The following is a 14,270-nucleotide window of genomic DNA, read 5'->3' on the forward strand; positions in this document are numbered from 1 at the left end:
AATAAATGCATGTTAAGAACTAACAGACACCTTCATCATAAAGGGATTGGAGGCCAAAGACCGAACACCTTTATGGAAAGCTGTTAATTAGTTTACCAAACTGGACAACATCATAAAATATGCTCATAACAGAAGAAATTATTTTGACTGAAAGTCTAATCAGCAGATTTAAAATACTTGTGTTGGATTTGTCACAGCCCATTGTGCACCAATAGGCCTTACCTATCCTCACCAGTATAAATGACACCTCTGGCCACAGCTGCAATAGTGAGGGGCCTCAGGCTCACAGGTCTTGCCTGGGCTATGTGATAAATAGTCCAGTTGCCAGTTCTGTCTCTATTCTTGTCTCCTGGTGACCTGACTTGTTGACTGGACTTCCTGGATGAACCCTGCACCTGCCTAGTTTCTACACCTTATCTGAAGATCGCTAGATCATTGATGGGAACCAGCTTTGCTTGGATACCCTGTGACTGTGTCCCTTGCTACTCCAGTCACTGTCCTTTCCCTTTGTTGTGGTCAGCCTTAGCTACTGGATCATCTTCCTTTGTGGAGCAGTCCTATTACTGCTATGTCCTCCTAAGTTTGTCTCTTCATCTGCCTCATCCTCATGGTCATGTGGTAACATCTTTCTATTTAGTCTAGAAGCTGGCCGCTTAATACTTCTTGGTCAGCAGTTGCATTCAAATGTTCCATTATAAATTGCAAACTTATTTCTTCTCCCCATCTTCACTATCTGAAAACTAAAATAATTTTCATTTTCACTCTGAACCTTTGAAGACTGGCCCTATGGCAAGCATTAGCATATGCACAGTAGGAACAGACTTAATTTCTCTAAGGCTTTTAATGAAAACACCAGTTTTACTGTGGCTAGATTTTATCACAGGTTAACAAAATAGATGTAATTTTACTTTTTCATTGACATAATATCTGGAATGACGTAGCTGAGATGTACTACAAACATAATGTTAACATGATAATCTTTATACTACCTACATACTAAATTCTTTGGTACTGAAAAATATAACATTGATGTGGTTGTTTGCAAATAGTTTAAGAATAGAATTGTATAATCCACCCCTTTTAACACCAGTAATAATGGGCAGGAGTGTTTTATGAATGCTGGAATATGTAGGTATTAGCAAGTTCTAATATTTGCATTGAATTTTAGTACTATGTGCAGTGATTTTGTAACATGAAATCTTATGTTGGACTGAATTAAGGGAATATGCTACTGTTTCATTACTCTAGCTCAGAGCTAATATTTTCTCCAACGAATATATGAGCAACCTAAAGGTATTATCTCCTTTCTGTTTCCTGCCACATATTCAACAGGATTTAGAAAACAAGACTTACCGTGGACCTTGTGAGGCTTCCCTGAGCAAATGTGAGCTCTTCCTGTTCCCTCAACCTGAAGTTGCTATTGCTATTAGTGTGAAAGTATTGCTGCATGGAATCCTTTCTACACAGCAATTCATCTGGTAAATCAGAACACATTTTTTATGGTATTAGATACATATTAATACAAAAAGCTTTTAAAAATTAAGACAATTCAACATGACCAGAAAATTTTAAGATAATGTGTTTACTTCTTATGGGCCACGGTCTTTTTTAAACATTTGATAATTTTCTTTTTGTTCAGGCCTTGAAAACAAAGGGGAGAAATAAGTTCTTAATGATTCTGTATAAGCTTATCTATAAAAATAGTTTGGCACTGTTTCAGTAAAGTAATCAAACTTTATTCCTTTATTTTCCACAGATCTCTATTACCATAAAAACTGCATGAAGAAGATTAAGGTAAACAGACACAGAACATGGAAAGAAACCCCAAAGAAACAGAAGGGGGAAAAAAAAAAGTTAAGAGAGGAGGACAGCAGAGGTGAAAGAAATATTAGTAGTAGTTTAAGAGTGATTCTGTTTCTATGATAAACTCCTTCAAGCTTCAGTGCCATGCAATTGTGTAATGCAATGGCTGTGGTTACAATAATTTTGGAATATAAACATACATTGAATAACAGGCAGTGATAACAACTAGTTATTCTGTATAGAATAAACTGTCTATGATTAAAGTAAAAAGTGGAGCATAGAGGAGTACAGGCATGGGATGATATCAGGGGCTTTGAAAGTCCAGGCACATATTATCAAAGATCTCAGGGCTCTGCCTGTCAATTGCAGTCATCAAACAGATGCAAACTTTGGAGCTAGAACCAGTTTTGGTGATAACAGAGTGAACAAGGTGGGGATCAATGAAAGTCTGAAGGTGCAATTTCTGTTGTTGCTACTGAAATCTGTTTTAATATTGCTGCTATGGTGAAGCTATCACAGATATTAGGAAAGGATATAAGTATTGCACTGAACATTAATATTTGGTGTCAGTTTATGCTTACCTAAGGAGAAAGGCAGTTGCAGTAACTGTGAATACTTAATGTACATCTTCCTCAACTAATGTGTGTGTCTGTGTCTGTGTGCATGTGTGTATGTGTGCATGTGTGCATGTGTGTATGTGTGTAAAAAGAACATTGGAACTAACTGTGTGTGGGTTAACCAATGAATTTTGGCTAACAGTATGGACTAGACTGGGTTTTCTCTTCACCTACTCCCCTCCCTAGCCTTGTTTTGAGTTTTGATAACTTATTCTTTAGCTTGGATGCAACAATAATTGTTAAAAAAATTATCTGTAGTAGTAGAATATGATCCAAACTTTATTTAATTTTCTTTTCCTAAGATATTTGCCTATATAATATGCAAATATAAATGACAAGTACTACTAGAATGATAATATCAGTAAATTTACTTTTGTAAGTTTGTTTGTGTATTTGACTAGCTCAAAGTTTAGTGGTATTTATATCAATAAAAGTATTTACCAGTGCTGCTTATTTCCTTGACCTACTGTGGGTAGATGGTAGAGGCCATGCATACACAATTGACAGAAATTGCAAGAACAGAAGAGAACCAATCATGCTGAGAGAATGGCACCCAAGGGGACACTAAACACAAGCCTGGAATTAGAAGAGTGATGTTTTCATAACAGCAGCTTGTGCTTGCATTTTTTTTTCTTTCTGGCAGTAGTGTTAAAATTTCAGCTCTGAAAATAAAATGCAAGAAGATTTTGGAACTATTACACCCCCCACCCCCCCCCCACCCCCCCCCTTAAAAAAGACTGAAGAGATAATTTACCTATTTTACTTTATTTCTTTTCTGTTATTTTGATTCCAAAATACAGCTCTATGGCTGGGAAAAATAAGGGAAAACTCAAAATAATTATAATAATAGAAATTATTAGCAGAAATACAAAAAGGAGAGAGACAACATTTATTAATTTTGGTCAGTAGGATAGGTAGTTTATATACTCCTTTCTCAGAGAAGGAGTGATTAGCTAGAGAGGCAAATATATGATTTTCTATCTTTTTTTCTGGTTTAATTATATGTGTAAAAATATTTGTATATGAATGCACACACACACAGAGGAAAAGAAACACAAAAACAGACAAAAAGAAAACACATTTAATTGCATATTGGACTGACTACGTTCCCTGTATATTTAGATTATATAAGCTGAAAGGTGACATTCACGTTACTTTCCTTTTGTACCACAGACAACACACGATGATGCAATATTTGCTTTTAAAAATTACACTTCCACAATTTTGATGATCCCGATCATAAATTTCCCAATGGGCATAACACCACTTGAAATGTCACCTGTTTGGAGTCAGGATCTAACTATCAGAAATAGGCCATGTAACAGCTGCTATGCCCAAATAAACTGTAGAAATAGGGATTTAAGTTTCAAAGTTTACCAGACAAGTAATGAGGGACACTGAGAATAAGTTTACTTCTGGGACTGGATATATACACAGCTGTTTCTATTCAGTTTTAAATGATGGTATTAAAAGCACTCCCTCTGTCCTTGATAGAGATGCAAAAAACCCTATGTCTCCAATCAGCAGTGCAGTACGAGATTGAGGGTATGATGGCATCCTTAGCTGGACCTAAATAGCTAACTTTATTGTTGGATTGTCTGTGGACCAGGCTTCTAAATTGTTTTCTGGAACTATTATTAGTTTGCTGACAAAAGAAGTGAAATTAATAAGTTAGAAGTAAACTTTTTCAGTATTTCTGGCATAGTTTGATAAAACCAACATATTCTAATCACATTTTCAAGATTTTCTATATGTGCAGTAAGTTTCTTTAAAGAACCTATTAATAATATGATTATCAAGATGAAACCTTGCACTTCATAAAACCTTCCACATCCTTGGAAGTCATGAGAAAAATAATTTCTTTTGAAAGATGTTTTAATGCGGTATGAATACAGACAAGAAAAACCCAGCCAGCATGGGCTTATGGAAGGTAAGTCCTGCCTGATAAACCTGACCTCCTTCTATGACAAGATGATCTGCTTAGTGGATGAGGGAAAGACTGTGGATGTTGTCTACCTAGACTTCAGTAAAGCCTTTGACACCATCTCCCACAGCATTCTCCTGGAGAAACTGGCTGCTTATGGCTTGGATGTGTGTGCTTTACACTGGGTAAAAAGCTGGCTGGATGGCCAAGCCCAAAGAGTTGCAGTAAATGGAGTTATATCCAGCTGGCAACTGGTCACAAGTGGTGTTCCCCAGGGCTCGGTATTGGGGACAATTCTGTTTAATATCTTTATCAACAAACTGGATGAGGGGATTGAGTGCACGCTCAGTAAGTTTGCAGATGACAGCAAGTTGGGAGAGGAGAGTGTTGATCTGCCTGAAGGTAGGAAGGCTCTGCAGAGGGGTTTGGACAGATTGGACTGAGGCCAGTTGTATGAGGCTCCACAAGGCTTAGTGCTGGGTCCTGTACTTGGGTCAAAACAACCCCATGCAATGCTACAGGCTTGGGGAAGAGTGGCTGGAAAGCTGCCCAGCAGAAAAGGACCTGGGGGTGCTGGTTGACAACTGGCTGAACATAAGCCATCAGTGTGCCCAGGTGGGCAAGAAAGCCAACAGCATCCTGGATTGTATCAGAAACAGTGTGGACAGCATGACAAGGGAAGTGATTTTGCCCCTGGGCTTGGCACTGGTGAAGCTGCATCTCAAATACTGTGTTTGGTTTTGGACCCACCACCTCAGGAGGGATGTAGAGGTCCTGGATCATGTTCAAAGAAGGGCAGTGAAGCTGGTGAAGGGTCTGGAGCACAAGTCTTACAAGGAGCGGCTGTGGGAACTGGGATTGTTTAGTCTGGAGAAGAGGAGACTCGGGGGGATCTTCTTGCTCTTTACAACTACCTGAAAGGAGGTTATAAGCAGGTGGGGATAGGTCTCTTCTCCCACATAAGAAGGACAGGACAAAAGAAATTGACGTCAAGTTACACCGGGGGGGGGGGGGGGGGGGGGCTGTTAGATTGGATATTAGGAAAAATTTCTTCAAGGGAAAGGTGGTCAAACATTAGAACAGGCTGCCCAGGGAAGTGGTGGAATCACCATCCCTGGAAATGTTTAAAAAATATGTATATTTGGTGCTTAGGGTCATGGTTTAGTGATGGACTTGGTAGTCTTGAGTTAACAGATGGACTTGATGATCTCAGAGGACTTTTCCGACCTAAATGATCCTGTTATTCTGTGATTCTGTTTCTATAGTAGTGGGTTACATGGTTATTGCTGGCACCTCTGCTATTATGGCCAAAATATTTGACTGTGTAATCTGAAAAGCACATCCTAAATCTTGGAAGACTGATGATTTCATTCTTTATGGTTCCTTTGTTCATGTTTAGATGATATTTATTTAATTAAAGATTCTTTAGAGGAGATATGTAGTGCATCTTGTGTGAAGATGCAGCATTTAAGAGGAATCAGCACTGGGAAATATCTTCAAGTTTTTAGTAGTAGCTATCAAAAACAGTCAAGTACACAGTTTTCTGCTGGTAGTGCTCAATTACTTTTTTCAGTTGGCTTTAGTAGGTACTTGCACAACATCTCTTATTACTTTAATCATCACTTGTAAATTACTCTGTCTTATGCATCCAACATTTGCTGTCCAGTTGTCTTAAAAACAATAAAGCTTTGATTTTTTTATTTGCAAACCAAAAGGCAGTTTTGTCTTCTTAAATTTCTTCCATATTTGCCTAGCTCAATATTTCTAGAGCCTGACCTATTTAAAAGCAGCATATAAAAAAATAATAAAAATCCAACATAAATCTGTAGAACAGTTTACATCATATTCACCGTCCCAAACCACTGCTGTGATGTTAGAAGAACTTTGGGTCTTCTCTTTCTGATCATTTGCTGAAGTGTTCCTTGTGAGAAAAGCATCAAAAAAGACAGAATGGTAAATAGAATGAGAGGCAGGGAAAGGCATAACCCCCCCCCCCCCCCCCCCAATATCTTGCTTTAGTATGTCATATGAACAGTCTCATGTTCACTAACAACTCATTAACAAGGAGTTAAATTCTTGTCCAAGTGGAGATAACAGAGTTCTGACCTTTCTGATGAAAGCATAAGGAAGAAAGAAATGTTTGGGTTTGATTTAAGGAAGCTCAGACTCATGATGCTTACACTTTTTCAGTGAATGATGCAAAGATTGGAAAACTTTGTTTAAAAAATATTTCTAGCAAAGCCTACAGTTAGGTGCCATATGAGTTAGGTGCCATATGATGCAACATTCAGAGTAACATAAAGAATTTCATATTGTCAGGACTTTCTTTAGCACATGTATATATTATTTCCAAGATGTATCACTTCTGAGTCCGTATTTCCACTAGAATTTTGTTTCTAAAGTTGAATCCAAGTTCTTTTTATTATCAGTGTCTTATCTGTTCTAGATAGTGTAAGTGCCTCCTTTGGTCTTTTCAAAGTACTTCTGTGGCCATCTACATGGACTTTTATCCATCTTTTTCCCTTTCATCCTTCAATTCCTCTTAACGTCTTCCTGTTTCTACTTTTCTAGGGCTTTTAACAGTGTTATTTTATATTTTATACCTTATTCCATCTCAGTCATGCTGTTCTCCACCAGTTAGCAAGTTCTAGCTCTAATCAACCTAACCATACACAAATCCTAATCACAAGGCTCTTTGAAATTAATTTCTTTATTCATAGACCACCATATAGGCTGTCTGTGGAGCCTTAAGGAGTCACTTCATAAAATTGTCCTGAAGGATTATTCCATCTGATGTTCCTTCAAGCAACTTCCAATGAGTCATATTTACACAGGATAATGAGGGTTTTGTTGTTGTTTATGGAGGGAGGAGAAGGGTAAAAATACTTGTGAATGACTCAGCTGCCCAGGCCAGGGGCAAAGGCGTGACAGACCCTGGGAAGGCGGAACAATAGCCCTTTGTTTTATAGGATTACTTACAGCCATTTGTTATATTTGATGAGATTGTTAAAAGTGCAATTACTCCAATGATAAATCTAAGTTCTGACTACATAACATGCTCCTTCCATGCCTGCTAGAGGATTTACAAGATTTTCAGTGTAACACGAGTCTATTCACTACATTTTCATGTTGCTCTTCCCTAAATTTTAATTCCCTCCATATATGGCAAACATTGCTTTTGTCTTCCTTGGATTGTGATTTGAAATATGTTACACACATAGATTTAGTGAATTAACTGAGGGTAAAGCATTGCAGAATCATCTGTAGCAGTTAGATCATGGGGACTTGGCATTTTCTCTTGATGCTTTAATACTGCAACAGGAGACCATAAATCTGAATTAGGCCTCTGATTTTTAAAATAATAACAGAAGATAATTAAAGTTGATACTTCAACACCATGAGTCAAAAGAATTTCCAGAAATAGTCCATTGCAAGTTTCTGCTTTACTTATATGTAACTTGGATGATGTTTTAAATGTAAATTGCAGCTAAAACAGTCAAGAATTTTAAGAAATTAAATTTAATTAAAAATAATTATACTAGCTATTTAAAAGGCACAGGAATGTTTTATTTAAGAATTTTTCATATCATGGAACAAGGATCTGAAACACAACAAAAATTCAGTTTTAAATAAAACATATACTACATTATAATTCATATAGATTTTGACTAAAAAACCCTTAAATTATCATTATATATATTCAATATTAGTGGCTATAATCACAGAAGGAGCTTTGCTGCTGACCATACTCAAATTTTACTAGTTCCTAAAGTTTGTGAGACAGTTCATATGACATACTAAAAAATCAGGTGATTTTTTTTTTCCTTATGGCTTATATGCATTACTAAACTGTGTGTGCACCATTCTCTCTCTCTTTTTTTTTTTTTTAATAAATTATTTGAAAGCTATATATATCTGGTAAAGAGAAACTTTTATGATTGGTTTCCAGAGAACATTGGGCAGAAAAGAGGAAAAACGTGTCAGGACATAAGTCAACTTTCTGTTATTGAGAAATGGTTGTCCTGATGCACTATAGTGCATTAAATTGTCTTCTGTTCCATGTCTGAGTGTTGCGACTGCAGTTATGATGCCTTTCTCTCTTGGCAGTATAACTGCTCAGAGGAAAAGCCAGCTGAAGTCACAGCGCAGAAGGGCTACTGCACATGGTAGCAGGCCTCATAGCACCACCTATAACCCACCAGTAAGTCCTGTTGCTTCATAAAGCTATCTTTTATTTTTTTCCACAAAAAAAATTATATTTAATTCCACCATATCTCTTTTGTTTATCCAAAAACCTGTTTGCTTTACCAGCTAAAACATGATCAGATCCTCCCAAAGCTTTCACTACATCTCCAACTTTGTAAAATTTCACTACTGATTTAATCTGTTTCAACAGATCAAGATTTCTTTTCTGTTTCTTGTAGCACTGCCTTCATTTGTCTTTGTGGTATTCTGTTTGTCTCAAATATTTTATTTTCTTTATTAGAGTATTTTCCTGACTAATTGAGGAGACCTTTGAATGGAGAAGACCTTTATGTGTTCTCTATTTCCTGTGTTGTCTCACTTCCTTCTAGTCTTTCCTTTACATGAGGCAGTCACATAGCTAAACTACAGTTTGTCTTACTGAAAAAAATAAGTTCTACTCATTTGCTCTAAGTCATGTTCTGTCCTTACCCACTTGAAACAGAGTCCATTAATGACTAATTTAGACATAAGTGCACTTAAGTGGGAACAATTTCCCTCTGGTAGCTTTCAAAGGCACATCCTCTTTCCTTTTCCCGTAACCTAGACACTTCCTTTAGACCTTTCTTTCTCCTCAGGCTGTATAGACACAATTTATGTGTCTGAGTCCAACATAGAAAAGTCCCTCCTTACCTACCCATGGATAATACTAGTGGAGTGTCAACTCTTAGAGTTGCACGTGAAAAAATTTTTTCTTCCAATGAGGTGTTTTTAATTATTTTTTTAATCCTCTATAGTGTACAGTACCTTCCACAGGAAAAAGTAAGGATATAGATTCAGTAGCTAGTAGGTTACAGTACCAGATTAGACTACCTTAATTGTTAAAGTACTAGCCTGATTACATATACTTCATCTAAAGGCTTTTGATGGGAAATTTCCACTTCGTGGAAGTAACAAAATGTTAACTGGACAAAGATTTGTACTTGTGTTTTCTGCAGCTGAGAGCAAATATCACATCTATCAGGGTTTCTTCAAAATTGGCACATTTCCATGAATAGTTCTGGTGTCAATAGATGTCATTGGCATTGACAATTTCTACAGCAGCTCAAAACTTTATGTAAAACATGGTTGTGCATTAGCCAGCAGAGGTCAACTAGTTTATCAGATCTCGGCTTTGGGGAATACATATATCTATGCATAATTCTGAAAATAATTGACTTGCATGAAGACTGTTTTTTAAAAATTATTTTATTTACAGTACAAATACACTCTATTTACAACATACCAGTGGAACCTGGAGTACAGAGAGGTGTAGTCATGTCCAGTCTGGGCTCTGCATTCTGTTTTCTGTGAAATGTTTCATAGCTCAGTGTCTTAAGGTAGCAAAGGAAACTTCTGACATTACTGCTGTTACCAACACCAGCAAGGTAGCAATTTTTCACCACTAACAGTGAGGAAAAAAGACCAAACCCCAAAGGCCTTAAGCATGTACAAAAGAGCTACTTTAATATTACCAAAATGCCAAGAATAACTTAGAGATGTAATTGTTAAAAAAAGACAAATCAAGCACCTGGGAATAGAAATTAAATATGTGAAATAGACAAGTTGTTGGGGAAAAAAATAAGTCAAGAAAATAAGGAAATAACCAGTTAAAATATATGACTTTAAGTCTGTGGGAGAATATTTTTCACTGGTGGTATTGCCTATATGCATAACAGACATTATTATTTTTTTAACAGTTTCCTTCACTTATATTAGTGTGGAATGATAGTGATGGAAAAAAATATTATTAAATCACAACTCCATGATATGAAATGTTAAGAACTAAAGCTGAAGTAAAAAAGGTTACTTTTTAATTGAGTTTTATACAAGAATAATAAACCAAAAACCTTTTATATACCCATCATCCTGAAGAAGGGGCTAAAACCAAGCCACATTTGTCCATTTCTTCAAAAGGTTAGAGAGGTAAAATATGAATAAAATGCACTTCAGAAATATGTGTGAGAAGTGAATATGTTGCATGTATTTTCACAGAGTTGCCATAAAATCATTATTGCAAGAAAACGTGTTATTTTGATGTAAAATAATGCTTTGAACTGTATGGAGAAAACACATGATGCAAATGTGTTTGAAGCAAGCACATTCTCTGAAGGAGAATTTTACAGTCAGTTTGCTGGAAAGGGATTTGGTGGTAATCTTTCATTGAGTCAGGTAGTTATACAAATGTGTAAGTGAACGAACATATATATATAACATGGCTTCCATTTGAAAAGTTAATTACTTGACTATGTCTTACCACCTCCAAATGGCAAGAGTGATACTTCATTTTTCCTAACATTAGTTTGCACTGCCTCTTTTAGTTATAATCTTTTCAGGGAGGAAGCAGTTTTCTAGTAGCTTAGTGTGTGTAACAAGTATCTGATGTTGGCAATAGTCCCTGGGTTTTCCTATAAGTCCAGTATGCTTTTTGGATGGGAGGAAATGTGTGTAGAGCAATTCTAAGTGCAGCTGAAAAAGAAATTAATGCAAATCAAAATGTTTCCATAAACAATGAGGACCACCAAATGACCAAGAATGGAAAAGGTAGGTATATTACTGCTCTTTGCTCTTGAACATGATGTAGATTGTGACGAAAAATCTGTGACTGAAGAGAGTTCATTGCTCCAGAAACTTCAGTTTCTTTTACTTCAACAAAAGCAGCCTAATTGTGGCTTCTTGATAAATGATTGAAGCATATGGATCATTTACAATGATAACTTTCATCACTGTGGGAAGTACCCTGATTATAATAGGACTAGCAAAAAGCAAAATATTTCTGGGGAAAAAAAAAAAAAAAAAAGGTAATACTTTTACTTTCAGATTCTCATTCTTGAAAGAAGTAAAAAACCTGCAAAAAGAACCTGTCTGAACTGTCAACATTGACAAAAGAAACTTTTCTATTCTGTTAAAGCTGTTTCAGGACAGTCACTGAAGAGCATCGATACCTATTGGAAAGTTTTTCATGACACAGACAGTAATGTCATTTGCTAGAATAGCAAAAGAAAGAAATATTTAGGTTCAGATTCAGAAATTTTTCTAACTATAATGAGTTTGTCAACTCAAGGATTTTTGATAGATGTTTGATATTTCTAAGAATAACTGATAAACTTTAGTAGACAGAGCATAACCTAAATTTATCTTTCTTTGTTCAATGACACATGACACAAAGTATAAACTGTTTCAACAGCCGAAGACTTCAACTGAATTACTAAGGGAATAGGTCTAAATAGGTCTAAATATAAAAACTCTTTTGGAGTCCTCCAAACCATATTAGGAATTTTTAATTTACTTGGTTATTACTGCTGTTAGTGAATTATTTAAAGTTAAAATACATCAAATAACCAAAAAAAAATGAAGAAACTTCATAATAAAATATAATATTAAGTGCAGGATCTCAAGAAAAATAATAAAAAAGAAATTAAATTAAATATGTGATCTTGGAAACACAGAAATATGCAAATGACTACTACACAGCCCAATAAAAGCTATTTACATCTGATCATACTTGTAGGTTCTTCTTTGAATATTTTAAATAGGTTTTCACTGTTCTTTCTAGTATCCCTATCAAATGTAAAATATTGCTTGACCCATATAAAAAAGCATGTCTGTGGTCTTCCAGTTTTATGTAACAGACTCTGAGACAATAAATAGTTGATTATCAACCAAGTTTCTGAGAAAAACTCCACAATTACAAAGTTAGGTTATCTACCAAGTTTCTGAATAAGACATTCTTGTTTTGCTACGTATATTACAAAAATATCAGAAAAACCCTCAACCTGCAGAAAGCAGAAAATTTATATAATAAACTACAGTGGTATAAAGTATAACATAATATATATAAAGTTATAGTTAACTTCCTGAAGAAGGCTAAATATACTACTCAGGAAACAGAAATTAAGATATCAGAATCTGGCTCTGCAGACCCAGCAAGGACAGTGTTCTATGGTATGACCTAACCTATTCAACATCTTCAGTGATATTCAAAATCTTAATGTATCTGCCTACAATGTAATGCTTAGACATAAACTGGGAGCTCAATTCAGTTGCCAAAACCTAAACATGTAGAACAATTTGAAACACCTTGTGCCAACCAAAGCGTCCACACAGGGCTTGAAAATATCAAATGAGTCCTACTCTTGCTTTGCCCCAAGATACCAGACTAAGAACTAAAGGTCAATTGTCCTACTGCAATTCCAGTATCACTAAAAATTTTATTCTCACAATTAAATCAAGTTTCTAGACAATACAGCAAACAATATTTAGAGCTATTTCATCCATCCAAATAGAGATGTCTAATCTGGCGTGAACTGAAAAGTTATTCTGACTCATACGAATGTGCTGAGTGGATCTCCTTGACTTTGTGAGAACTTAGGCTTTTCTGTAAACACCTACGTGCAGAGGCTTAGACTCAAATACCTCAGTTTGAAGCTGAATATTACTTTATTCAGAAATACATAAAAGACACAGGAGAAGGAGAACAGCCTGATTGAGAGGAGATTAGGATGGGGTGATGTGGAATGAGCTGATGTAGAGAAACTTTTCATGTCTAACCCCTGATTTTGACAAGGGGAGAACCAAAACTTTTTTTCCAAATGTCTACTGTCATTTTACTGGTTTTTATTTTTTTTTATTTTTTATTTTTTCTTACAGAATCTCAGCTGTGATTTTAGCCATACCTTTCAGAATAGTTCTTAAGTTCTAGGACAGTAAATCTAATTGAGTGCTTTCTGCACTGCAAAAGCTGGTTAAGAAATTTTTGCCACTTCTCCCTTTGCTTTCTCAGCTCCCTGTTTCTACAAATGCACTGACATCTGATGATGGTGTAACTATCGGAGTTGTATTGTAAACCAGCTTAGTGAAATGGTCCACATTATAAAATAAGAAAGAAAACATATTTTCATTTCCACAGGAGAAAATGAATTTTATCAGTCACATTGTTTCTGATGATTCTATGTTATCTCTGTGGTACGATGGTAACAGACAGTACAAAAGTCACTTCTTACAAGTGACTTAATTAAGCAGGCAGCAAATAAAAGAAAACATGTTGGTCTAAAACTGTACACATTACTAATGCCTTCTCTGAGAAAAGGAGCAAGTAGGTGAGCAGCTCCATCTATTTTTGTGTCTAACCTGAATCCAAACTAAATGTGTTTAACCTAAATAAACCATTTTGATGGGTTTTATTGTTTAAGCATGTTCATTGAATAGAGTTAATGATCTAAGTGACAGGATAGACACTGGTCTGTAGAAAAGCTTAAAACATGAACATGTCAGTAACACAGGTTAGTGGAAAATGGGGAAATACTAAGAAAGTTATAGGCCCAGTGGTAAGAAAAGTGAAGGAAGCAGAGATACTGAAAACACAGGTTTAATGGGAGGAGACAGGAAGAGGAATAAAGAAGCATGGAGTGAAACTGAGATAAAGATGCTGTGAGAGAAGAGACATGGGAGCAGTGAACCACACACCACTAACCAGGGAAGTCCTTAATGGCTGCAGGCTGGCATCCCCATGCAGCCCCGTGGTGAATCTTGGTTTCTCCAGCTATCCATGTTCCCCACGCAGACAGACACAGCGAATCCTTCTTGCATACACTTTGCCTCATCTGCATTATCACACACATGACCTCCAATAAACTGGGAAAAAAAGCCTCACCACTTCAGCCTGAATTCTCACCTTGTCAGATGGGACAATTCTGGCACAGCTG

The sequence above is a fragment of the Falco peregrinus genome, chromosome 4 (assembly GCF_023634155.1).
Source record: "Falco peregrinus isolate bFalPer1 chromosome 4, bFalPer1.pri, whole genome shotgun sequence".
Lineage (NCBI taxonomy): Eukaryota > Metazoa > Chordata > Aves > Falconiformes > Falconidae > Falco > Falco peregrinus.